Here is a 26,359-nt window from a genome sequence, read left to right on the forward strand (position 1 = left end):
AATAAAATTTCTTTTTGCACTATATTTTGATTTTGGTTATATGGTTGCATTTTAATTTCATGAATTTAGACCATTGAATCAATTAAATGCAAACTTAATCTATTCATGACTAATTAAATGTTAATAATTGCATTTCAAGTTCCTTAAATAAGATTCATTTAACTTCAATTAATAAATGCACATTAATGCTTCATTTAATTTTAATTCCAAACCTTTCATATTACTAATTTTAACATTCATTAATTAATGCATTTTTTTTTGTTTGTTTCATTTTCCATTAATAAGGATAAACCTTTGGTTTTCCTTATCATTTAATGATTTACATTTATATTTTCAGTACAGATGACATTTTTAAGGAATTCGGGATAGGATTTATCAAGAAAATGCACGAAATGAAGTAAATAAGCTGAATTTGGGTAGCCACGAGGTGATCCGCGACCACAGATGCGCTTCCACGGTAACATCAGAAAAATTCCAAGAAAATTTCAGACACAAGATTCGCTGCCCAGCGCGATTCGCGGCCGCGAATGTTGGATTCTCGGTTACTTCAGATTTTTCTTCTCAAATTTCAGAGGATATGTTGGTTGAAAAACGCGATCCGCGACCGCGGATATACATCCACGACCGCGACACGCGTAATTCAGGCACTCCAGGTCCGGTTTTCGACCTATTTTTCCATTCTTCCTATACCTTTTTCTTTTCTATTTAACCTATACCTATTCTTCTTCCTATTCATCCTCTATTTACACCTTTTTCTATTCAACCTCTAACTATATTAATTCCTCTTCCTATTTCAACTCTTCCTATTCCAATTCCTATTCCTACTCTAACTATTTACCTTGTTATTCAAACCCTATATATGCCTATTACTTACACAACCTTACATCACCTCCAATTTTAACCAATCCCCTACTCTTCCCTCTTCCCAATACCTTACTTTTACTCTTCCCAAATTTCATCATTAACCTTTTCAATCACCTACACCTTTCAACCTCAAGAATCCACAACACTTCTACTTCATCTTCAACCTCAAGCTTTTCTCTCTTTTCATCTTTTTCATCTTTTTTTTCTAAACCCTAACATTCATAACACATAAACACCACAACCATGCCTAGAGCAAAGCGTGTTGGACACAAGCCAGCTGTCACTGAGGCTAATCGCCTTAGGATTAGTTGCGGAGCTTATTTTGACATTCATTCCGAGGAAGAAGTTAGCCGTTTCAAGCACTTTTCCAACCCCAATCGTAAGTTCGTGGATATGCAGTTTCTTGACTTCGATTCGGTAAGAAAGTTGAACTTCTCTACACAAATTACTGCTTTTCTTGAGACTTTGGGTTGGGAAACTTTTGCTTCTATGCGTTTTCCACAAATTCAAGAGTATGTGGTTGAGTTTTTGGTTACTTTAACAATGAACAAGAAGAGGACTGAAATTTCTTTTCGAAATAAGGGTATTACCTATACCGTTGATTATGAGGCTATGGGTAACATGTTTGGTTTCCCTACTAGTGACTTTTATGATAAGCCTCGGGATTTTGATAATAACTCTTTTTGGCAAACTCTGTCTGACCAAACTTCTTTTGATTCTAAGAACACTTCGAGCAAGTTAATTAAGGATAATTGCGTGTTCTTCTTTCACAAGTATTTGAGCTTTTCACTTTTTGGTCGTGTTGAGAGTTCCAAGATTCAAGTCCGGGATTTGTTTGTCTGGGATTTTTTGTTCAAAGGTTTGCGGGTGGATAGCATTGGAATGCTTTTTGATAATTTGTATCGTGCTTCGAGGGCTCACACCACTCAAGTCCCTCTCGGTAATTTAATCACCGCTATTGTTTTAGGAGCACGGGATGAATTGACTGATTTTGATATGTCCGCCTACCATGGCTATGTTCCAGTTTTGGACATTACGGCTCTTGAGCGGGCTCATTTGTTGGTTTCTGCGGCTCCTCCTGTTTTTATTTCGTATGCTACCCGTATTGCACATCTTCGTGGCACTATGGGTGGAGGTGCTTCTAGTTCTCATAATGTAGGTACCGATGAAGAAGGAGCGGAGGAAGGTGGAGAAGCTGCCCCACAAGCCCAAGCAACCTAAGACACTGATCCGATGGATTTAAGGCGGATTTTGAACCAAATCAACGCAAATAATCGTCAAATGAATTTGAGAATTGATGATTTGGTGGAGAACAATATGGTGATGAATGACAACCTCAATACTTTGAGGCTTGAGCATCGTTCGACTCGGCATCGGATGCTTTCATTTTTCCGACGCCGGAATGTGGAAACTTCACCAACACCTCCGGATTCCCCGCCACATGCCTAGGTTTTATCTTTTCTTTTTCTTATCTTATTTCTATTTCAGTTTCGTATATTTTTATATTTATTGTGTTTCGTACAATTTCCATTTTATTTTAATTTTATGGTGAATGTTTGCTTTGCTATATCTTTCGTTTATTTCCGTTTGTTTTATCTTTAATGTTTTATCTCCATTTTTGCACCAATGAGGACATGGTCCAATTTAAGTGTGGGAGGAGATATATACATATATCATTTTATGCAAACGAATGAATGAATGAATGTACACATCTTTTACAAATGCAACATATATTGCAACACTTTTAAGTATATTGCAACAAATGACAAAAACTTAACATTTTTTATAATATATCATTTTTTACATTTATCAAATTAATCATAAGTTATACATCTTTTATGATTATTTTTAGGTTATCATTATCGATAGAAATAAATATTTCTATACGGGTAATATTTTTCAAATTTTTCACGAATCTTCGACACGATTTTAAGTAAAATTGTCTCGAGTGAATGTATTTAAGTAAAAATTCTTTCATTATAATCTCTATTTCATATCATGAATTTCATGATACAATAAATCTTATTTTAAATTTTTAATTAGGTTTATAGGCATTAAATTGAACTAACAAATTTTTTAGCTCGGTTTTGATTTTGTCTTACATTAACACCAATTGAAGTTTTTAAGGAAACTATAGCCATAATACATGTTGAATTTTAAGTCAATATAGGATGAATGTGCTAATTTTCTTTTTCCCAAGTTATAATCAATAAATCGTATCCTTAACTTTTGGCCACGATTGAGACCAACCTTATCACAGTCGAGGTATGAAAGGGAAGAAATAAATAAGAAAAGCGTACTTTTGGCCACGAATGAGACCACCCTTATCACAATCGAGGTATGAAAGGAACGTTTAAATAATAAAAAAATTAAGCGTGTTTAAGGTTTAAAGTAACGATTGCGTCCACCCATGGCATGGTCGGTATCTCTTAAGCGAACACAAAACAAATGCATATAAAGTTACGATCGAGACCACCCTTATCACGGGCGTAACTAAGCAAATAAATTAAACTTAATACTCATATATAATAATTTAAGTTTGGGAAAGGAAATTTGGTGCTTTGAAATGCCTTGAGATGAAAAACTCAATAACATGCGTGCTTACATCGTCCCGAATACTTCAATTTAAAAATTGAAATACAAGACGAATGATATATCGTATTTATACTAAGTTAGTTTGATATTTTGCGTATAAATTTGCCATGCGAAGCTAGTCTTTTCGGCTTAACTAATTTAAAAAGTAAACACAAAGATATATGTTTTATTTTCATAAAGAGATTAGTTAAGGAATAAATTCAGTGAAATTTTGCTCGGGACTAGCAAAAGATTAAGTGTGGAGATTTGTTAAGCCCAAAATATACCTAAAATATCATTAACATTTATATCATTTTTATTACAAATTCGTGTTATTTATATCTGTTTAGATTACTTTTACTCTCGAATATCTTTCTTTCTTGCAAGGTACCTAAATATTTGGTAAAATCCAAATAGGAACGAAAAAGGATCTAAAACAGAAGAAAAACCCTTCAAAAGGAGTCAAAGACGACGTAAATCGAAAGCACCAAGTCGAAGACACGAACGAAAGCGAAGAACAAAGGAAACCTGCCGGGCCGCGACAGAGGATCCCAGACCCGCGGCCGCGACACGCGCGGTACAACCAATTCTCCCCTTCGTCCGTCGCTCAAGCTCAGTGCTACGTCATTCACGGCCGCGGATACCTATCCTCGGTAAGTGCAGAAATTATACAAATGCATTTAACACATGCTGAAAATCCAAGAAACGCGTTCGTTCAAGTGGATAAAGACGTCCTTTCACAGCGGACACGACTCTTAACCAACGGACACGTCACTTCAAACTCAACCCTTCATCACCTATAAATAAAGAGTTGATGTTGAGAAGAAAAGTTGTTATGTAGTATGTGTGAAATGTTATAATCAGAGCGTAGAACTTATGTCGAAGTTCTAAGTAAACACATTTCGAGAGTTAGAAATTAGATTCTGTACAAAAACAAGATGAGGTACACATATTGTTTATAGTTAAAATACAACTCAGTAGCGTTTAGACATTGTTCCAGTTTTAGTTTGCATCATGGTAGTGGCCGACCGAATCCCTATTACGAAGTTACAGCGAGAAGATTGAGTAAAGTGTTCGCCCCTGAGCCTGACAACCTCCTAAGGAAACCCAAGGAAGCGGAACCGATCAAGCCCTTCACTTGCACGCCCTCGAAGAACTCGATGCTCCTTATTCTCTGTAAACTTGTATCAATTTATATTTCATCTAATAAAGTCTGTTCTATTCGACAAATCGTAATGCAACACTTATGGTAACCAATCCAATATAAGTGAGGCTGGTGTTTTCATTAATATGCGCTTGAATTCAAAATCATTACAAGGAAACTTTGTTGAACACTTAGGCAAATTATCATCTCGAAAGAGTTTTAATTTGAGTAAGGGCAACTATCCCGAAAGGGTTTTGTCGCGTTCAAAGCCAATTAATTAGAGGTTCCGTCATTTATTTCATCGTCATAATGATACAAAGTTTAAGTTGTTTTCTTTGCTTAATGCAAATGAACATATTCATTCCTTTTTCTAATAGTTCTAAATGTTCATGTTTTGTAAAATTCATCCTTAAAATCAGAAGATCTTTCTAACAATCGATTTATTCTAAATATATAATCTTATTCCAGCATTTTCAAATACTCAAAGTTTTCAAATTCAATCAAATAAATTTCCTAAATTCAATTAATCCAATTTTCACTTTTTATTTACATTTTATAAATCTAACAAGTTCGAAATTAAAGATTCAAAAATAAGTTTTTCGTTAAAAAAACGTATCTCTGTGGGATCGATATTTTTTATTACTACAAGCGAAACCGTGCACTTGCGGAAATCGCTCAACAGCGTGGATCCCTTTTAGTGAACTTGTTCCTCACTCCAGCTTCCTCCTTATTTACAATACTACCACTCCCTACTTATAACCATACCACCCCTTTACTTTTACCCTAAATTATAGAGGTGGCAAAATGACACACGACCCGATTACACGACACAAATTTTTAGTGTTAGTGTTGAGCTTAATAGGTAATGGGTCATTTTTGGGTTGACACGAAACTGACACGCAAATTTTTGGGTTGGGTTAGTGTTGATATGTGAACCCGAAAACGACACGAAATGACACGGATATTGGAAATTATTGTTATATTCTCTCGTATTTTTTATGTCACTTTATTAATAAAGATAATAAAATTATAATTATTAATTGCAAATATTGATTTGAATTTCCTAAATTGTTATAAACACATTACATGACCCTCTAACATGATATTATCGAACTTTTCGATAATTAGTGTTACCATACTAATCTAAAAATGATATAAAATGTTTAAAAACAGTACCATATCTTCTTATATTTTTAAGAGTTGTTATTAATATATATGCATAACAAAATTACATGTAACCCGAAAACACAACACGAAATCGACACTAACCCGAACAGGTTAACACGACTTTGATACGAAAGTTTTTGGGTTGGGTTTGGGTTTAGTCTTTTTGACACGAACCCGAAATGACACGACACGAACACGACTCGAACACGATAATTGCCAGGTCTACTAAATTACCCCTATCCTTATCCATTTAATTAGCTAAGTGATTTATCCTTTATTGTAATTTGCTAGTTAGATTTTGAGATGATATAAATTCATCTCTTTCCTTTGTAATCCCTAACTTTTATCAAATACAATTATATCTTCTTCTTTGAAGCTTGTTAAGGTTAAGCCTTCAACAATGGGGATTTTATTATTCCTATGGATTTAGTCCATGAAACCGGGATTAACTCCTTCAAATTTAGCTTGAGAAGAAACCTCTTTGTTAGTTTACGATTAAAACTAACTCGTCCCGAATTAATCTGTATCAGTATGTGTAACCTAAATTGATACTCCCCAAAAACTTACGTCTATTTTGACCTTAATTAATCTGTATATTATACTTTTATAATATATTTTTGGGAAAAGTACAAAAATAAACCATTTGGTTACGCCTATTTTCGAACAACACCCATGTAGTTTAAAAGTTTGCAAAGTGGTGTCATGTACTTCATTCCATTAGCAAACACATACCAAATTGACTAACGGTGCTAAAAGTCAAAGGGAAAATAGTTAATTTGATCTTTATATTTATTTATTTTTATAAATTGACCCCCTTATTATCTTTTTTTTTTGGTAGAAACAGGAAAGGAAAACACAACAACAAAACACCTAACCTGGGATCAGCCTAGGAAAGCTAACCCCAATCCTATCCTCTAACAGAAGAGAAGAAAGAAAGGTAGGAGGAACGGAAAGGGTAGAAACACCAAGCATCCCCTCATGCCCAGCTGCCGCCAAGCGATCCACAACCCTGTTTTGCTCTCGGAAGATGTGGCTGAAACTTAAGGACTCAAAGGACGAGGAAATCTGTTTGATCGCTTTAATAAGATTACGGCTACTGAAACAATATCATGATTCTCAGAAATCATGTTGATGGCTTCCAAGTTATCGGACTCCACAGCTAACCTCCTTACACCCAGATTTTTGGCAAGCTTGATGCCAAAGAGAATACCCCAAAGCTCAGCAGAAAAGGAGGAGCCCATCCCCAGATTCTGGGTAAACCCAGACAGCCAGGCGCCCCCCGAATCTCTGAGAACCCCACCGGCAGCAATCTTTTCATTATTGAGGCAGGAACCATCCGTATTCAATTTAACCACCCTATCATTAGGCCTGCTCCAACTGATAAGGTGGACATCTCTACTCTGGGTGGATCTAGCAAGGGAATCCCCTTTATAGCTCTCAGTAATAACCGAGAGTTTTTTCGAGAAGAACTCAGGTAAGTTAGGAATAAACATCTTTTTAACACCAAAAAGCTCCTCGTTCCTCCACTTCCAAATTTGGTGACAGATGATCGCAAAGAAAATGTCACCATGCTCCAAGTTAGTCAAAAGTTTCCCACAAACCCCATCAGAGAACCAGTCATGCGCAGCATGGGAAAGGAAGGAAGGAAGAATATGGGGAGGGAGAATCACCTTCCAAACCTCTTTACTCTTAGAGCAGTCCCTAAGAGCATGGCAAACAGTTTCCTCATGGCCTCTGCATCTACTGCAAGCTCCCGAGTCCACCAAATGCCATCTGTGCCTATCCGAATTCGTAAGCAACCTGTCCTTAACTCCCAACCACAGGAAGCTCCTAATACGGTAAGGGACTTTAAGGGCCCAAATGGCCTTCCAAGAAAAAGAGAGAGAGTCGGACCTGTTGAGGGTGAAAGCTTCAAAGGCCGATTTGCACGAATAAACTCCATTTCTGGACAGAGCCCAGCAATGCCTATCCTTGCCATCCTCATGATTGCTAATCTTCACTCCCCTAATTCTAAGGAGAGTATCCAGACTAAGGAAGGTTTCAAATTTCGACCAAATCCAGTCTCCTTCAGAGTCAACCACATCAGCAATCCTCCAATTGCGGAAAGACATAGGCGGGGGGAGGCTACAAACATCTAAAAGCGGTTTATCTCCAACCCAGATATCATTCCAGAAACTGATGGACTTGCCATTACCCACCTCAAGGCCAACCCCTGAGCAGAACTCGGCAAACACAGCACTAAGCCCTTTCCAGAGGAAGGAACAGTTGGCAACTCTCTCCTTAGGGCCTCTAAAATTTTTATCTCTTCGGTACTTACCACAGAGCAGACGAACCCAAAGAGAGGAGGGGCATTGCCACATTCTCCAGAGAAGCTTCATAAGCAATACTTTGTTGTTATCTTTAGATTGTCTGATACCAAGACCCCCAACGCTTTTAGGCTGGCAGACCTCCTTCCAAGGGACAAGATGAATCTTCTTCCCTCCTCCAGACTCTCCTCAAAGGAAACGCCGGTTGATTTTATCTAGCTCATTGAGAATAGGCTCAGGCAGCCTACAAGCATGCATGATATGATTGGGAGTCGCACAGTTGACCGACTGGATTAAGGTGAGGCGGCCTGCCATGGACAGAGAATTAGCTTTCCAACTAGCGCACAATCCATTAGCTCTATCCAAAGTCTCTTTAAAAGAGGCTTTAGAAACTCTGTCGCTATGGATCGGGACCCCAAGATACTTTCCCAAGGAAAGAGTAAGAGGAATACCAGAGACATCACTAAGTCTCTTGTACACACTTATATCCATGTTCTTGGAGCAAAGCATTCGAGACTTATGGACATTGATTTTCTGGCCAGAAGCGGTGCAGAAACAATTAAGAATCTCCATAACCACACCAATCTGCTCCTCATTCCCTTCCACAAATAACATAATATCATCAGCAAAGAACAGATGGGTGATAGGAGGGCAGAACTTGTTGATGGCCACAGGATGTAAAATCCCCTTGCTCACAGCCTCTTGGATCAGGTGAGACAACCTTTCCATAGCAATTACAAAAAGGAAAGGGCTCATAGGATCACCTTGACGGATTCCCCTGGAGGGGGAGAACTCATCAGACATATCTCCATTGATCATAACTTGGAAAACAGGGGAAGAAATACAATCTGCAATCAATCTCCTCCAGTTGTTCGGGATCCCAGCTCTCTTTAAGCTATCAATAAGAAAACTCCAATTTAAACGGTCATAGGCTTTCTCCAGATCCAGTTTGAGCGCTACAAAACCTTTCTTACCCTTCTTCATTTTCATGGAATGAACCATTTCCTGGGCAATGACCACATTGTCCATCATTTGCCTGCCAGGGACAAAACTGCCTTGGTTCTGGCCTATAATCTCAGGAAGAATACGCCGAATCCTATTAGCCACAATCTTAGTAATAGCTTTATATAACACATTGGAAAGACTAATCGGTCTCATCTGTAAAAAGGAGGAAGGCTTTTCCACTTTAGGGATAAGGACCAGGAGGGTTTTATTCACCAGACTGATGTCGTTGGAACCACTGAAAACACCTTTCACAAAACTGTAGATGCCTTCCTTCACAGTATCCCAGTGTTTATGGTAAAAACTTGCAGGAATACCATCAATCTCTAGAGCCTTAGTAGCCCCAATACTGGAGAAAGCAAGGTCAATTTCTTTCAGGTCAATGGGATGGAAAGCTTCTTTGATGGCATCCTCCTCCAACCTAGGGAAAGAAATCCCAGAGAGAGCTTTATCCAGATCAACCTTGTCCTCTTTAAAAAGGACTTTGTAGAAGTCGAGGGCCAGACGACGAATCTCTTCATCCTCATAGACCCAGTCTCCATTGGAGTCTTTAATAGCATCGACCCGGTTCCTCTGTCTCCTAACAATAGTCGAGAGATGGAAAAACCTGGTATTCCGGTCTCCATCCTTAATCCAAGCCTTCCTAGATTTCTAGAACCAAAGGAGCTCTTCCTGTCTGAGCACAGCTTCCAATTCGTTCTGGAGAGATCTAAGTTGACAACTCAGAATATGATCGAAACGGATCTCCAAATAGCGCTGAATGCCATCAATTCTTCTTAAAAGTTTATTTTTCCTTCTGATAATATGGCCAAAGATGTTTTTATTCCATCCCACCACATTCTTCCTAAACCCCTCAGCGGCGAGGAGAACATTAGAATGAGGCTGCCAATTATCTTTAACAAAATTCCTAAACTCCGAATGGGACTCCCAGGCCACAAGGTACCTAAAAGGTCTATTCCCTTTACGCCGACATTTAACCAGATTGACCAGGATAGGACAATGGTCAGAATGATGGAAGGGGAGATTCAGCACGTTCATCTCCGGAAATCTACAAATGGCCGCAGCATTCACGTAGACTTTGTCCAACCGAACAAACACGCTATTTCTTTTCCAAGTAAACTTATGGCCAGCGGCTCCCAGGTCAGACAGCCCGCATAAATCCATATTCTTCTTGTGGTTCAGGCACCTGTTGATATAATGATTACCCCCCCCCCTTTCTGGTAACTCATCAGGGCAATATCATTAAAGTCCCCAGCAACCATCCAAGCATCCACCATGCTTGTACTAAAAGAGAAAAGGATTTCCCAGAGTCTTTTCCGGTTAATCAGAACCGGATCAGCATAGACAAAGGTAACAAAGAAAGGTTTGTTGCCAGTGTAACACACCTTACTATGAATGAATTGCTTATCCATACTGATAATATCAATACTAACGCGACCTGGCTTCCAAAAAAGCCAAATCCCCCCTGCCCGACCAGTAGCCTCCGATCTAACACAATTCCAATGTTTGAACTTTTTCACCACCTCATCTGCTTTAGAACCACTAACCTTGGTTTCAAGAAGAGCAAAACAAGAAGGATTAAACTGCTTAATAAGATCATTAACATGGATGCGGGTCGCCTTGCTAGCCGCACCTCTAACATTCCAAACAAAAAAGTCCATCAGAAAGAAGACTACTGACCACAGGCCCAAAACCTAGCGCAGGTATTTATTCGGGGCTCCTGAGAGCCTTGAGGAGGTGCCAGCAGGCCCTCTTTTGTCCCAAGAATCCGAAGAACCATGGTTCTTTTTATGGTTAGCCTTAGGTTTCTTCAAATTCAACTTATTAACTCCCAGAGACTTCCCAGGTGGGGCATCAACAAGAGATTGCAAATTACTAACCTCATTAGGCTTTACAATCCCTGTTAAGCCAATGATCTGGGATTTCCCCTTAGCAGAAACTTTTGAGTCGAAAAGAGGATTAATAGAGTCACCTAGGATGGAAGCTGGCTCGGCAGACTCAAGGCCTGGCATGCTTAACTCCATGATCTCATTAGATAAATCCGAATCCTGACCCTCCTCGAGAGAGAGGACTCCGAATCTAGAACCTGAACCGGAAGCAGAAGCAATACCAGCACCAGTCTTAGTATCAGGAGGCCTAGCCTTTATCTCAGGAGCAACTTGGGGAGAACTTAACTCTTTCCTGTTATCAGGATTTTGATTCCGAATAGCATTAGCTCGTGGCTTTCTTCTGGCTGGCCTTTTGGCCAGCATCCAGGGACCAAAGTTCTTCCCTTCCCCTTGCCTCTCTTTAGCTTGACCTATGATAGGCACCACCACCTCCTCAACCACTTTTCTTCTTTTAGGGCAGCCATCATAAGTGTGGCCAAACATTCCGCACTCATAGCAGATATTGTGAATACCTTCGTATTCGATTAGAAAGACCTTATTCCGAACTGAGAATTTGGACAGAAGAGGCTTAGCCAGATCAATGTCAATACAAACCCTGGCAAATTTGCCTCTCTCTGCCCCAACGGTAGTTTTGTCAACATGGTGAACTCTCCCAACCAGGCCACCAATCTTATTCAAAAATCTCTCATTATAAAAATCTTATTCAAAAATCTCTCATTATAAACCTTATTATCTAATTATCACAAACAAACCCCAAAATAAAAAATAAAAATTAAATATACCATCTTCTCTAACTCTTTTTAATTTCTTATTCTTTTTTCTTCTTCTTTCTCTCTCCTCTCTCTTAATTTCTCTCTCTAAAATAAAGCTATCCCCATCAACACTTTCAAAATTTATATATATATACATTATTAATCTTCCCTTCAAACACTTACATACATTTAGTCCATAATCAAATAAAACTCTCTCTCAAATTTCTCCCATGGCGGCTAAATCTCTGCTGAATAACAATCCATACTCGCCTAAATCTTCTGTTTAAAGTCAGTAAATTAATAGAAAATATGATCAAAGAAAAATTCTTTGATGCTGGAATAAAATTGGGGTAAATTCTAAAATTTCCAGAAAACAACAGAGTAGAAACAAACCTTGATTATGGTCACACTGCTTGCTCCTTTGGTGGCTACCAAATGTGATAACACAATGAGTAGCAGCAACCCCAAATCAACAAATAGCTCTAATTCTTTTATTGTTGGATTTTCGTCCACCCAAACTCCAAATATATATGGAGACATTCTTTTAGCTTAACAAAGTGATCCTATTATAAATACACCCAAAATTTACAAAAAGAAACCAAATCTCCATCATCTTCTTCTTCATCGCACCATCTTTATTAAAACACCAACTACTGAGCTTATGTTGTGAATTAGAAATCAAAATGTGCGAGGAGAGGTGCGAGCATGGCCGCCACGATGTACTTCTGGCTGTTCTTAGGCTTAACTGTAATTACCGGCCTAATCATCCTCCTAATTTTAGCAATTTTGCAGCCTCACAAGCCGAGATTCATCCTCCAAGACGCTAGGGTCACCGCCTTATCTCTCTTCGATTCACGAGATTTCCTCAACTGTAACATTCAGGTAACTGTATCATCTGAAAATCCAAATGAGAGAATCAGAATCTACTTTGAGAAGCTTGACATTTACGCATCGTATCGGAACCAGCAAATAACACTGCCGACGGAGCTTCCGAGGAGTTACTTAGGTCATAAAGATACTACGATTTGGTCGCCTTTTATCGACGAAAATTCTGGCCCTGTTTCTACTCCTATGGCTGCTGCTTTAGGTGAGGAGCTTAATGCCTGAGCGCTTTTGATTAACATCAAAATTGACGGCCAGATTAAATGGAAGGTCGGGTCTTGGATTTCAGGTAAGTATCGGATTAATGTTAATTGTCCTGGTTATTTGACTAAATGTATGTAAATGCTTGAAGGAAGATTAATAAATGAATATACATAGACATTTTGAAAGTGTTAGCTTTATTTTAGAGAGAGAAATTAAGAGAGAGGAGAGAGAAAGAAGAAAAAAAAAAAAAGAAATTAAAAAGAGTTGGAGAAGATGGTATATTTGATTTTTATTTTTTATTTTGAGGTTTGTTTGTCATAATTAGATAATAAGGGGATCAATTTATAAAAATAAATAAATATAAGGATCAAATTAACTCTTTTTCCTTTGACTTTTAACACCGTTAGTCAATTTCGTATGTGTTTGCTAACAGAATGAAGTACATGGCACCACTTTGCAAACTTTTAAACCACATGGGTGTTGTTCGAAAATAGATGTAACCATAAGTTTATTTTTGTACTTTTCCCTATATTTTTCTTAACATTAATTATTAATATTTAAATTATTTCAAAAGGTGGTGTAATTCTATTTTAATTTTTATTGGATATTTTGTTATGTTAAGATATTGATGTAATAGTGAAATGTGGTTTTTTTTTTCATAAAAACAAGATATATATTTTAAGGTAAATTTCAAATAAAATCCCCGTGGTTTCACTAATTTTCAGATAAAGGAATGTGGTTTACTTTTTGTTAAAACGAGGATTGAGATTTCGCACTTTTAATAATGCTATTAAAAATATTTTTAACGACCTGAAAATGAAAACTTTCAAAAATTAAAGTTGTTCAATGTCATATTTGCTATGGAACTACATTTTCGATTTTAGAAAATCATCTTTTTTGGAATTTTCTCTCTCTAAACATTAACTTTCTCTATTTACCAAACATCATCTAAATAATCTCGAAATAAAAAAGTAAAAGAATTAAAGTTGTTTAGAATATTAGTAGTTCTTAAAATATGTCATTTTTTAAGTCGTCAATGGTGATTTTAATAGTATCAATCGAAAAAGTCCTTATTTTGCTAAAATTGAAAACCTCAGTCATCGTTTTGACAAAAAGTAAATCAATGTCCTTTATCTGAAAATTAGTGAAACCATAAGGGTTTTATTTGAAATTTACCCAATATTTTATAAAGGTAAAAAAAATTGATTAATGGTGTTAACATTGAATGATGTCATGTTGATTTTGGTAGGGGTGTGCATCGGTTCGGTTTAAACCGCATACCGAACCGAACCGAGTGAATTCGGTTTTTCGGTTCGGTTTTTTTAACAATTCGGTTCGACATCGGTTTTAATTTTAAGTGTATTTCGGTATTCGGTTCGGTTCGGTTTGACAGAAAATGTGAAAAAACCGAACCGCACCGAATTACACATATTTTATATATATATATATATATATATATATATATATATATATATATATATATATATTTGATTATACAAGTTTATTTTTTTTATTGTTGAGATAATAACCCAATATAGCAGTGGCGAAACTTGAATATGAAATTAAGGGGGGCCATATCAAACAATGAAATATAAAAAACAAAAATTCTATTTAAATAATTAAACAAAAATTTAGAAAGGGTAAACTATCCATACACCATTCAAAGTAATAATGCGTTTTTAAGATTAAAGTGATGCTCGACGGTTTTTCAAAGATTTGAATTCATCTATAATGGTGTCATAATCAAATTTTTCAGCAATCTCTCTCTCAATATGAACGACCAAACTATTAGCAAGGAATCCATCTTCCATTTTATTTCGAAGCCTTGTCTTGACTAGTTTCATAGCTGAAAATGCTCGTTCTGAAGTGGCTGTAGAAACAGGAAGTGTCAGTAAGAGACGAATCAATCTTGTAAGCAGAAAATATACCTTTGATTTTTCAGTCTTCTCTAGCACTTTAGAAAGTTCAGCCAATGTAGAAAGATCCTTTAAATTTGGATCACAAGGCGCATCAAGAATAAAATGTTGCAGTTGAAACTTCAAATTAATTCTTTCATGGTCTGAAAAATCCATAGGGTAGTATTTTTCTGCTAGCCTGCAAATGTTCTCAATATTGAATGCATTATAAGAATTCTTAGGAAGCAAAGACGAGTTCAGAGTTAGAAGTTCAATAGCTTCTTCACTAAACCGATCGTTCAACTCTAGCACTTGCTTGTCTATTGCCAAGTAAAATATTTCCCTCCTATAAAAATGATCCCATGTATTTGTTGCTACACTATCACCCCGTGCTTGAGTTCGACGTGCTGCATAAGGAGCACTGAAATCAGGAATACTAATGTGATGATGATCACAAAATAATTTGACTTTGTTAATAAAAGAATCCCAACCGTCATCCCTAAGTTTCTGTATAAGTGCCTTTGTAGTTCCAACTAAATGCATTGCATTAACAATATCTTGAGATTTTTGTTGCAAAGCTTGACAAAGTATATTTGTGATCCCCATCGTCTCCTTCATCAAATGTAGAATAAACACAAATTCAAATCCTTTTAACTTTCTATGAGCACCATCACCATCTCCTCTTATATGAAAATTGGCTCCCTTTTTTTCATGTCTAGCAAAACTAAAGAAGTTGCATGATACATTTCTATCAAACTGCAAACAGAGAAAAAATGAGATCCCCAACGAGTATCTCCAGCTTGTTTCAAAGTACCTATTTGATTGCATCCTCTACCTTCTTCTTCTTCTTTTTCAAGTTCGGTCACTCTATGAAGTCTCAACTCTTCATATCTTTTTGTAGAACTACAAACGGTGTTAATAATAAAAGATAAATCATTGAAGAAGTGATAAACAGGAAATACTTCTCTTGAAGCAGCAACTAGTGCAAGTTGTAACCTGTATAAAATAAAATATAACTTGATTTAGTAAAAAAATATGGCCAATATATCAACAAGCTAAAAGTTCCAAGTAGTTAAAAAGTAATCAACTTAATATTCTCACCTGTGAGCAAAACAGTGAACATAATAGGCATATGGACAATCCTTAAGAAATAGTGCTTGTAACCCATTCCACTCTCCACACATATTACTAGCACCATCGTACCCTTGGCCACGAATATTTTGAATGTCTAAACTATATCTAGAAAGGACAGTACAAATTTCTTGTTTAAGAGTCACTGCCATAGTATCTTTAACATGGACCAAATGAAGAAACCGTTCTTGTATAAATCCAGCACTGTCAACGAATCTCAACACAATAGCCATTTGTTCTCTTTTCGATTCATCAACAATTATACAAAACTTAGAATCACCAATTTCTTCACGAATGTACTCTCTTACCTTCTTTGCAATAATACTAAGAATTTCCTTTTGAATTAATGGTGAAGTATACTTTGAATTATATGGAGCATTTTCCAAAACAACTTTTCTTACTTCATCATTATAATTTGCTAATATTTGAACCATTTCAAGAAAATTTCCACGATTTCTTGAACTAGTTGACTCATCATGACCCCTAAATGCACAAGTCTGAAATGTCAACCATCGAATAGAATCAATAGAGGTTCGAAGACGTAATCTGTTCTTCAATATTTTCTCCTCTGACTGCACATGTATAACATTTTCAATATGCTGAGATTGATTCAAGAGATCTTCACAACTTCTCATTGCATTATTATGCGTTGAACAAGGATCTTCTCCAATATGAGTGAGAAAAGCACAACGCTTTCCATCATTAACTTTTTTCCATTTATTAAATCTGCTAACAGTAAACACATCAGCCCCAAGACGACCACTTAACTTTTTGCTAAAAAGATAACATGCTAAACAATATGCAGCATCTTTTTCTTTAGAATATTCTAACCAAGAAGGAAAAACTTTGAACCATACCGCTGAAAATCTACGAGGATGTTTTTCTGGACCAGAAAGAGGATACTTTTCTAGGTGAATTTGATATGGTCTCATTCTCAGATAGGCTCTTCTAATTTCATCTCTCTGATTAATAGGATATTCCCAAATTTGAGGACGCAATCCCGGATCACGTTCTAAATTAGCAATGTCAACTTCCTCGAATTCTAATCTTTGCAATTTAGGAAGATATTGCTCCGATTTAGTTTCTTGAGATTCTAAATTATGCTCATCTCGAATTGTTTCTGAAGGTGTTATGTTCTCGGACTCATCAATTCTTTTTCTCTTGAAAAATGCATCAATTGTCTTAGGTTTACCCATAGTCAATAAAGAATTCCCCTAACAACACAAATTTTCTTTCCATAGATTAGAATTAGCACAAAAAACTCAATTAAAATCATGACAATAAAAAAAATTGAATCAACTCCTAAATAACAATAGCACATTCAATTTAGGTTTTATATTGATTTACCCCTCAATTTCAGATTATACAAAATTGATAATAATAAAAAAGAATGGAAGTAGAACAATTAAAGAAACCTGTTGAGAAGAAGAACTGAAGAAGCAAAACTGCTTACATCTCGCACAGGCGGTCCAGAGAGGCGGAAGATTCGAGAGGCACACTTCTTGTTGTACTCCAAAGGAAGAGAATTCAAAATTAGAAAGCAAAAGTAAGAAAAAGGTAAAGTAGAGATGATTAAGGAAATAAACTATATTTTAATTTTTTTTGGATTCTTTAGGTATTTGTTTGCGGCTGATAAAAAAGTGGGACCCTATATTATTACTAGATACCATATATAAATGGTTTGCCTTATAAATTAAATATAAATAAATGACTAATTGTATAAATTCTAAATACATAAATAGAAATATATAATATATATAAGCTGATTTTTTTTGGCATTTTTTTTCCAGGGAGGGCCATGGCCCTCCCTTGCCTCTTGAATCTTCCGCCACTGCAATATAGATATATTTTGGAAATATTTAAATTTTTGTTGTTGTTGTTAAGGTAAATTTAATGAAAAAATATAGTGATTTTTATTTGTTGTTTGTTATTTTTAACTTAATTCGGGTTGTTCGGTTTAAACCGAATCGAACCGCATATTTCGGTTCGATTTTAATTCGGTTTTACCTATTATTCGGTTCGGTGTCGGTTTGAATTATTTTGATCATTTCGGTATTCGGTTTTTTCGGTTCGGTTCGGTTTTGTACCGATGCACACCCCTAGATTTTGGACGATGTGCCGTTGTTTTTGCTTAAGTGATACATTATTGAAGTATAAAATTTTGAGGGTAAATTACACCCATGGCCATTGAACTTTATCCATTTTCACATTATGGCCATTGAACTTCATTTCTTCCCGGTATGACCACTGAACTTTACACTTTTTAACACCAGTGGCCACTTAACGTCTCAAAACGACCATTGACGGTTAAAAATAAAAAATCCAAAGCGTTAATGATATTCTAAGGAACTTTAATTCTTGAAAATTTTCATTTTGAGGTCATTTAAGTGTTGTTTGGTTATGAGAGAGAAAGTAAATTTTTAGGTTGAAACCAAATATAATCTCATATAATCTCTAGTTTATATTGAATCATTAATATAATTAATGAATTTATTAATTAAAGTTTAATTTTTTAAAATTATATACATAAATTAAAGCCAAATAAAAAAAAAAGAAAAATAGAAAAGAAATTTGATTAAATACAGAATGAAAATATCGCATTTCCCAAACTGAAACCAAGCAATGGGTCACGAGATTGGGAAATATATGATGAGCATTTACATAGAATGCACGTGACCCATTGCTCACGATTTTCTCATCTCATGTAATCATGTTTGTAGTACCATTTCTCATTCAATTCATACGACATGTTAGTTATGATTTTTAATTAAATTAATTCTCAATCTTTTATATAAAATTAATAATTCTCAATTTTTATTCAACCAAAGTATTAATGAGTATTTTGCGTCCATTTGATTCTAGTTGGAGCTCGAGATAGAAGTATTTCTGATTGCTATTTTCAGCTCATAACTGAAGATAGTGACATTTCTCGGCAGGCCACTGTGATCGATGTATGTAGAAACTATAATTGGCAGTTGTCTGATCCTTGTTCCGAGTTAATGGATAGAGTTTGACAAGAGATTCAATTAATACAAGTACATGATGATTGTGGATGCTTCAGTTTGTTCTTCTTGTGTGCTTGTGTCACACCCGACCCTAAACGACCTCAACCGGCATCAGGCGTGAAATAGACAAATCACAATTAACACTTAGGAGTCTCCAATTTATCCAAATATCATAATATCACAATTATTTATTTATTTTGGCCTTCCTCTTTAATATATATATTCTAAAACAAATTCATATTCCTATTATATTAGTCATTCGAGATCCTCAACATATATGTACCAACTCTATTATATTACAATTGAAATACCAAATTTCTAACCATAATTCTAACAATAAGCAACCAACTTCCAAACCTCGCCTAATCAGTCGACAACATTCTTTATATCTTGTATTTTCCCACCTAAAAACATTAAAACATTTGAAAAACGTGAGACATAAATCTCAATAAGCAATTATCAACTACATAAAATACTTATACTCAAAATAACTATATATATATATATATATATATATATATATATATATATATATATATATATATATATATATATATATATATATATAATTTTATATGTATCATATAAAATTTACATTCTTAAAAATGAACATTTTATGGATTAAACCATAATAAAATGCTCAAAATAATACTTATAACAAAATCTGCAACTTAAAATATCATAAGTCTGTTATAAACATTATTTCCCAAAATAAAATACTCCAATGATACTTTTAACAAAATCTGCAAACTTAAAATATCAAGTTTGCTATCATTTCTCAAAATATCACACGTAGTCAAAATGTAAATCACTGTATTAAAATACTTAATACCAAAATCTCAACTAAATAGGTTTGCAATTAACCATTTACTCAAATCAACCGTAAATCAATAGTTACTTCATCAATCGTATATCAATAATACTTCACAAATCGTATCTCAATAAATGCTTCACAAACCGTATATCAATAAACACTTCATAAATGTATCCATCCGAGAGATAATCCCCATATGTATTAATCCCCACAATATAATCGAATCGAGATATCTCATAATTTTGCCTAACCCGCATGGTCTTACTCAACACTTCTTTGCCATACTCGATAGGTCTTTCAACTGTGTACACAAGCCGTATTTCTCACTAAATACGGACTTTAAGTAAAGCCACCTATCCGGATTACTCTTGATGGATACTAAAAATATTATAACTTCATAATGTAAATTAAAATTAGAAATATATATATATATAACTCATAAATCAACCTCATAAAAATTTCAAATTACCTTTCTCAATCAATTTCTAAAATATTCACAAATCATTATTTCCAAAATATTCAATCATAAATCATTATTGTACTAAAATCACCAATAAATAATTTAAAAATATACTTACCACTACTAACTTCCATTTCTTAAAAATAAGCACATAAATCAATATATATAAAACTTTATTTCATAAATCATAAATTATCAAAAACACTATTTTAACCATTTCAAAATCAAATATTCACTTGAGAAGAGTCTCTATACAAACGCGTTTCTTCTTCTCTGCTAGGTTTAGGGGATCTCCGCCGTCCGCCGTCTCCTTGCCGCCGTGCTGCTCTCCTCGACGCCACACTTCTTTCCTCGACGCCGCGGGGTATTCTCTCCATCTCCGGGCTTCTCTTTCTTTCTCCCTTTCTTTCTCGTGGTTCGGTTCGTTTCGACGTATGTCGTCTGCCACCGTTTGCGACTTTACCGTCTGGCTTCGTCCGGCTTTGTGGAGTGTGGCGTCCGGTCTCCGAGATCATTGCCTCAGTTCTCTTTGGGTTTTCTCGTCGTGACGCGGATCTGTTTTCTTTGCGCAGGGCTGCCGTCGTCGATCCGCTACTTCCCCTAACAAATTGATATTCATATTTAACAATTAAAATAATATTCTTTGTCTATATAAACAATCAGAATTAATACTTCTAATGAAACTGATTTGAGTAAGATTTGGTTCGCGGCCTACCGCCGGTGGTTGTTGTTCAGATATAAAAATTCTGTTTTTTTGGTTTGGTTGGCTTGGTCTGATTTTTAGGGTTCGTGAGGCTAGATGTTTGGTCGTCTTTCGCAGATTTGATGGAGATGAATTGTTCCATTTCCCATCTTTTCTCTAGACCCTCTTTCTTGAAAAATGTCTTGCATGGATCTAGTAATGCTGCGATTCCTTCGAGACTTGAGCCCTCTACTGGATCTAGGTCCTATGCGGCTACCCTTATTGGTGCTGATACTTCTGCAGCTATTTCTCCAGATGTTCCTCCCCCCATGAATTGATCCCTTATATCGGAAGAAGGAGGCTTTAAAGCCGTCAAAATACAGCAGGATATTTACAATGAAAGGCTCAATCTTTGTAAGCACTTTATTATCGGGCGTATCACTCTTGCTAAAGGGGAATCTCCTTGGAAACAGCCGGACTTGAAGGCCAAACTTTCATCTATTTAGGGTTACTCTCCTAATTGGAAATTGATTTCTTTGGGTAGAGGTTTTTACCACATCATTCTTTCGTCCGCAAAGGCTCTCCAATCTGTTTGGAGTCGTGGTGCCATTACTCTTAGGCCTGGGATTATGCGTTTCATTCCTTGGAGTCCGGGATTTAATCCGGACTCTCACAAATCCACTTCTGCTCAAGTCTGGGTCCGATTCTACAATTTTCATTGGGAATTCTGGGATAAGCGGATCATGGCAAGTATTGCAAGGGCGATTGGGGTGCCCCTTCGTTTTGACAAGAATACTGTGGATGGTGAAATGGGTCATTATGCTTGTATCTTGATTGATGTGGAGCTTTCGAAGGAAATTCAATACAAACTACGGGTGGATACTGACACCTCAATGCATTGGATTTCCCTTGAATATGAAAGGCTTCCTAACTTTATGCTCCATTTTCCATTCCATTGGTCATTCTGCTGGAGATTGTAGGAGGAACATTCGTCATGAAGATCATGTTGACATAAAGCAAAGAAATGGGAAGCAAAAGATGGGATCTCCCGAACCTCGAGGTAGATCTGTTTCCCGGATTTGGAAACAGAAGCCAGGAGTTCACATTGATACTAGTGAATCCTCTAAAGGGGCTCCTGCCAATGGAGAGGCTGACAAATCTAATAACTGTGACTTGCAGATGGTACTTCATAGTTCTGCCTGGATTAGTGAGTCGGTTCTTGATTCTGGCAAGGCCCCCGCCTCTCCTTCTCTTAGATTTCCATCTTATGAACTTGATAAAGAGCTCGGAGTCTTGGGTAGGCAAACCTCTCACCCCAGCCCTCAGGTTTCTGAATTTCCTAATTTGCAAATCATTAAGCATTTAGAAAACAGTGATAGTTTGCAGGTGGTTAATGATACAGAGGAAAAGACTTGGTCTAAAGTCCAGAAAAGGAAGAAACACAAAGATAATGGCATTCCCCTTGAGGTCAGTGGTAAATGACATAGCAAGCCGCCATTGCGGTTTCAATGATTATGTTATTTTGGAATTGTAGGGGCATCGGTAATGATCGCACTCAATGAGTCCTGAAGCTTCTGTGCCAACAACATCGTCCTAATTTTTTGTGTCTTGCAAAACCTCTTGTTTGTTTTAGTGACACTGATGATCAGTTTTGGAGATCTCTGGGTCTTTCTCTCTTTGCCTGGAATGATAAAGATTTGCCGACTCTTTGGCTTCTTTCTAGGGATGCTTCTTCTCTTTCTCTTCATCCTTCTCATGTCCAACATGTTACTGTTCAATACCAGCTCGGTGATAAGTCTTTTCTGCTTTCTTTTGTCTATGGTAGTAACCTGGCATCGGAAAGAAGGGAGTTATGGTCTTCTCTTTATAGTTGTGCTTTTCCAATTAATAATTGGTTGGTGTTTGGGGATTTCAATGCTATTACGGGCTCACATGAGAAGCTTGGTTCTCCTCCTGCTGCTCGATCCTGCAGGGAATTCAGGAATTTTATTGATGATTGTGATCTTATTGATATTGTTACTTTGGGTCAGAGGTTTACTTGGTCCAACGGTCGGCATGGGGTGGCTCATGTTGAATGTCGCCTAGATAGAGCTTGTCAGAGGGTTTTTTGGAATCTTGGGACTCTATCTCTTGCACGGCGTTGGCAAGATATAGTTCTGATCATTACCCAATGATACTTCAATGCAGATTTGGGGAACCAAGGATCGCTAGGTTTAGATTCCATGCAATGTGGACCACTAATGATTCTTTAATGGGAGTAGTTGCTAATCACTGGACTGTATCCCACATCTCTCTCCCTCCTGCTCAACTATTATGTCATAAACTTCGCACTCTTAGGCCTATACTCAGGGATTGGAATAAAAACGTATTTGGTAGAATTGATTTAATATCCACCTGGCTGAAACTCCTCTTGCAGATATTCAAAAGCAAATTTCAGAGCAAGGAGATTCTCCAGAGTTGAGTAGTGCTGCTTCTGCCGCCTGCTCCAACCTTGATTTACAACTTCTTCGGCAGGAGTTCATGTATAGAGAGAAAAGTCATGTTAAGTGGCTTAAAAAGGGAGATAGAAACACTAGTTTTTTCTAAAGGTCTGCTAAAGTTAGTAAGACTTGGGCCGACATTAATCATTTAAGAATCGGCGATGAGGGTCCCACCACTGACACGGTAAGATTATCTGATCATGTAATTGAGTATTTCTCTAATCTCTTTCATAGTTCTAGAGAGCATGTTGATCTTTCTCCAATTAATGAGGTAATTCCCAACTTAGTAACTTCTTCGGAAAATGAGGAATTAATTTGTAAACCCTCCTTTGAAGCTATTAAAGCCACAGTCTTTTCCATGGATCCTGACAGTGCCCCTGGTCCCGATGGTTTTGGGGGAACTTTTTATCGTTTATTTTGGGATATTGTAGGGAAGGATGTTTACAATATGGTTCAAGCATTCTTTGATCATGGTTGCATTCTGCCTGGTTTAAACTCTAACATTATGGCTCTAATTCCTAAAGTTGCTGAAGCTGACAGAATTGAGAATTTTCGTCCAATTGCGGTGAGTAACTTTGGTTTCAAAATCATCTAAAAAATTCTTGCTGATCGCCTTGCAGTTATTGCTGCAAAGATTGTCTCTCCCAACCAGTATGGTTTTCTTAATGGTAGAAGCATTCATCAATGCATTGCCTTAGCTTCTGAGGGAGTTAATATGCTTGACAGAAAACGTTTTGGTGGTCACATGGCCTTAAAAATTGATATTCATAAAGCTTTTGATACTTTAGATTGGAACTTCCTCTTAGTTGTGCTGGACTCCTTTGGTTTTTCTCTCACTTTCAGGGATTGGATCCTTAATATTCTGGCATCTGCTCGTATTTCTATGATGATTAATGGTTCTCCAAAGGCTTATTTTCTTGTTCTAGAGGAGTTAGACAAGGGGACCCCCTCTCTCCTCTTCTATTTGACATTGCTGAGGATTTTTTCTCTCGTTGGCTTGCTAAAATGGTGAGGGAGGGTAGTTATTCTCCTATGTATTATTCTGGAGGAAATCCTTTTCCCTCTCATCTTCTTTTTGCTGATGACATACTCATCTTTGGAATGGCTTCTTTGAGCAACTTGCATGCTCTCAAAGATTTCTTCCTACTTTATGGTCAGATCTCCGGTCAGCAGGTTAGTTGGGACAAATCTGCTGTCTTTTTTGGTTCTCAGGTGAGTCCTCCGAGGAGGGTTCGGCTTGCTCACTGTCTGGGCATCTGTTTGGATTCTCTCCCTTTCAGCTACTTAGCAGTCCCTCTATTTATTGGAGCTCTAAGGGCTCGTCATCTCAACAGCCTTGCAGACAAATTTCTTTCTCAATTTAGTAAGTGGAAAGGTAGCTCCCTTTCCTTTGTTGGGCATTTAACTCTAATTAAGTCTGCTATTACTGGTTCTCTGGTGCACTCATTCTTGATCTATAAGTGGCCAGTGGGATTGTTGAATAAACTCAATCGAAGTGTTAGAAACTTCCTTTGGACGGGGTGTATTGATCAGAGGAAGTTAATTACGATTCCCTGGCAAACTTGTTGCAAAAGTTTGGAGGATGGAGGTTTGGGCATTAAGGACTTTAGGATTTTTAACCAGACTCTCCTGGGTAAGATGTGTTGGAAATTAATTCAAGGCAACAGTCTAGCTATTAATCTGATGAAAGCTAGATTTCTGGCTGTCTCTGGTTTGCCTAAAGCTACCATTGCTCCTTCCTCGATTTGGTCTTCCTGAAAATTTGTTTATTCATCCATTTGGGACCAGACCTTTTGGTGGATTGGCCAGTCTTCTACGCTCAATTTTTGGACTGATAGGTGGATAATTCCATCGGTGGCGGACAGATTAGGTCTCGATCTTCAGGAAAAGCGTTCGCGCTATAATTCGGTTGATGAATTTTTGGTAAACTCAGAGTGGCTTGACTTAGGTACTCTACCTTCGGTTGTTCAAAATAGTATTCGATCTATTCACAGGGGTAGAGATGATATTGATTTATGTGCTTGGCAGCCCTCTAAGAAAGGTATCTTCACTGCCAAATAGTACTATTCGATTCTCAATCCTAGTTCCTCCTTGGTGGACTGGTATAAATTTGTTTGGAATGCTCATACTCCCCCTTCTCGCTCCTTCACTCTCTGGAGAGTTTTGCATGGTCGGATTCCGACTCACGACCTTATGCAGCGTCTTGGATTCTTCATTGTCTCTCGTTGCGCTCTATGTGGTAGGGATGCTGAGTCTATTAACCACTTATTCATTAGCTGTTCTTTTGCAGATTCTCTTTGGAGGGCTCTTGAGATTCATTTTCAATGCTCTTTGCCTCGACATTCCCAATTCATCCACTTCTACAACAATTTTTATAGCATTCCTTTTGGCTCACATGTGTCGTTGATCTGGCGTGTTGCTGCTATCTCTTGCATCTGGTTAATCTGGCATTGCAGGAACGAAGCTATCTTTAAGGAAGTTTCCCCTTCTATCCAGCACTCGAAGATCACCCTCTTTCGAATGATTCGAGAGTCTTTGGCCTCTTCTAAAGGTTTCTGCTCTTCCCAGAGAGATGCTGGTATCTTATCCCGTTTTTTGGCTTCTCCTAGGCCGCCTCCTGCTCCCAACATTATTCTGGTCCATTGGCTTAAACCTCCTCCGAGCTTGGTTAAAGTCAATATGGACGGCTCTGCTTTTGGCACTCCTAGCGAGGCTGGAGTGGGAGGCATTTTTTGCAACCATCGAGGATTTTCCAAAGGTTGTTTTGATTTTTCTACCCCGCCTTCTTTTGCTTATTTAGCTGAATTGCGAGCCGTTATTTTCGCAATTGAACTTGCTTTGGGAGAAAAATTGTCATCAGCTTTGGGTTGAATCAGACTCAATGTACGTAGTTAATCTGCTTAGACACTGTTCCATGGATGTGATGAGGGCATCCCTTCCCTAAGTCCAAGTCCGGAACCAAGAGCTGAGAACAACGAGAGTCAGGCCACACAACGAAGCACGCGAGGCGTGCTCACCAAGACGCAAGGCGTAGAAGACCCTTTTACAAACAATTGTCCAGCACCCAAGTCACGCGGGGCGTATCTCCTAGTACGCAAGGCGTAAGAA

General features: G+C 37.1%; 1 pseudogene; it reads right to left on the minus strand.

The window, feature by feature from the left end:
- Positions 1 to 14,469: 14,469 nt before the first annotated feature.
- On the minus strand, positions 14,470 to 17,006 carry LOC136217499 (uncharacterized; annotated as a pseudogene).
- Positions 17,007 to 26,359: the final 9,353 nt, after the last annotated feature.

The sequence above is a fragment of the Euphorbia lathyris genome, chromosome 2, assembly GCF_963576675.1.
Source record: "Euphorbia lathyris chromosome 2, ddEupLath1.1, whole genome shotgun sequence".
Taxonomy (NCBI): domain Eukaryota; kingdom Viridiplantae; phylum Streptophyta; class Magnoliopsida; order Malpighiales; family Euphorbiaceae; genus Euphorbia; species Euphorbia lathyris.